The 2,500-nt window shown below is 74.8% G+C and overlaps 1 non-coding gene across 1 annotated transcript; it reads right to left on the reverse strand.

Moving 5' to 3' along the window:
- Positions 1–2,119: 2,119 nt before the first annotated feature.
- Positions 2,120–2,238, reverse strand: LOC128823814 (5S ribosomal RNA). The gene has a single exon (XR_008442049.1). It is a non-coding gene; the product is annotated as a 5S ribosomal RNA (ribosomal RNA).
- Between the last annotated feature and the right edge of the window lie 262 nt (positions 2,239–2,500).

Raw genomic sequence — 2,500 nt, forward strand, 5'->3', positions numbered from 1 at the left:
GGGGGCTTAATAGTCGAGAGGGAGCCGGTCCGGGGGAGGCTTAATAGTCGTCCCCCGAGGACTCCGGGGGCAGGCTTAATAGCCATTCCCCAGGCGGTCCGGCGGAGGCTTAAGAGTCGTGCTTAGCGGCCACCAGGTCAACCCGCGGAATCTACTGGGTTGACCTGGCGGCCGGTTTGCTTTCCGGCCACCAGGTCAACCCATTGGATTCGACGGGTTGACCTGGTGGCCGGTTTGCTTTCCGGCCCGGGTGTCACCCCACTCCGAGGGCTGCGCGGCAGCGGTCCTGAGGACCACAGAGGGGGGGCTTAATAGTCGAGAGGGAGCAGGTCCGGGGAAGGCTTAATAGTCGTCCCCCGGGCAGTCCGGGGGCAGGCTTAACCGTCGTCCCCCCCGGGCGCTCCAGGGGGAAAGCTTAATAGTCCTCCCCCGACAGTGTGTGTGTGTGGGAGGGAGGCTTAGCAGTCTTCCCCCGGGCGGTCCGGTGGGGGAGGCTTAGCAGTCTTCCCCCGGGCGGTCCGTTGGGGGAGGCTTAGCAGTCGTCCCCAGGGCGGTCCGGGGGTGGGGGGAGGCCTCACAGTCGTCCCTCGGAGAGCCGGGTCGGCGGCGGTGGCGGGCGTCAGGCTTTACGTCCAGCCTCCGGAAGGTGCGCGTCCTCGGAGGCGATGCAGGCGCCGCAAAGGGGCAGCCTCCGAGGCAGGGAGCGGAGCACCGAGGCTGGGGAGAGGGGAGCAGGAGCCGGGGGCTGGGGGGGTGGGGTGGGGGGGGCGTTCAGGACAAGCGGTCAAGCCCCGGGGAGCAGCTGTCAAATGTTCCAAGTCCCCACTCGGCCACCAGGTCCACCCCAGTCTAGCAATGGGGTTGACCTGGCTGATGGCCGGTTAGTGTCAAGGTAAACTCACCGTCGTCCACAGGAGGGCAGCTCTCAGGCCGTCCGGCTGCGGCTGACTCTGGGGCGGTGCCCGGTCCCGGCAGCGAGGGGCGGGGGGGGGCGCGGAGCGACACGGAGCTAACCGGCCCCCGGGGCCGGGGGCGCCTCCCGCGACTTTGGGGGCCGCGGGTCGTCAGTGGCGTGCAGGCCGGGCCTCTCCCGGGGGATTCGGGGGGGGGGGGGGGGGCGGTCCTGCGGGCCGGGCGCAGGGGGCTCGAGCGAGCCCGGGCCGGTCCGCCCCGGGGCCGGGGTCTCCGCCTGCGGCTCGGGGGGGCGCGGGTCGTCGGGGGAGGAAGCCCGGGGGAGCTGCACGCCGGCCTGCCAGGCCAGGCCAGGCCTGGCCTGGGTGGCCGCGGGGGGATTCGGGGCGGTCCCGCGAGCCGGCGGCCGGGCGCAGGGGGTCCGAGCGCGTCCGAGCGAGTCCGTCCCGGCCCCGGGGTCTCCCCCTGCGGCTCTGGGGGGCCGTGGGTCCCCGCTGGCGGAAGCCGCTGGGCGCTGGACACCCGCCGTCCGTCCCGCCTGGCCAGGCCTGGCCTGGGTGGCCGCGGGGCGGGGGATTCGGGGCGGTCCCGCGAGCCGGCGGCCGGGCGCAGGGGGTCCGAGCGCGTCCGAGCGAGTCCGTCCCGGCCCCGGGGTGTCCCCCTGCGGCTCTGGGGGCCGTGGGTCCCCGCTGGAGGAAGCCGCTGGGCGCTGGACACCCGCCGTCCGTCCCGCCTGGCCAGGCCTGGCCTGGGTGGCCGCGGGGGGATTCGGGGCGGTCCCGCGAGCCGGCGCCCGGGCGCAGGGGGTCCGAGCGAGTCCGTCCCGGGCCCGGGGCCTCCCCCTGCGGCTTTGGGGGCCGTGGGTCCCCGCTGGCGGAAGCCGCTGGGCGCTGGACACCCGCCGTCCGTCCCGCCTGGCCAGGCCTGGCCTGGGTGGCCGCGGGGCGGGGGGATTCGGGGCGGTCCTGCGGGCCGGCGGCCGGGAGGGTCCGGGCCAGTCCGCCCCATGCCCGGGGTCTCCCCCAGCGGCTTCGGTGGGTCCTCCGCGGAGGAAGCCGGGTGGGGAGCCGGACCCCAGGCGCCCAGACCCGTGACCTGCGGCCGCGACCTCCGACTCGGCAGGAGCGACGAGGGGCTTTCCGGCCCGTCCCCCCCCTCTCCTTCCTCCCCAGAAAAGGAGAGAGAGCTGGCTCGGACCGGGAAAAGCTGCCTACGGCACCTGGGATTCCCAGGCGGTCACCCATCCAAGTACTAGCCAGGCCCGGGACGGTTTACCTTCCGAGATCGGACGGGATCGGGGGCGTTCGGTCCGGTATGGCCGTAGGCACCCGGCCCCCGCGCCTCCTCGCCCGCTTTCCCCTGCCGACGCCCGGGCCTGCCGCACGGTGAGCCCCGGTCGGACTGCCCCCCTGCGGCAGGGCCCCCGTCTCTCGCGGGCCCGGTCCTTTTTTCCTTCTCGAGCTCCGGGGCCCGGGCTGGCCGCCAGAGCCCCTCCGCCCGCCCGCCCTCCCCGGCGTCGGGGAAAATATTGTCCCGGACATCCAGTGCGCCCTGATCCTGTCAGCCGGGTGGGGGGCAGTCCCTCGCT

This window comes from Malaclemys terrapin, chromosome 15, assembly GCF_027887155.1.
Source record: "Malaclemys terrapin pileata isolate rMalTer1 chromosome 15, rMalTer1.hap1, whole genome shotgun sequence".
Classification (NCBI taxonomy): Eukaryota; Metazoa; Chordata; order Testudines; family Emydidae; genus Malaclemys; species Malaclemys terrapin.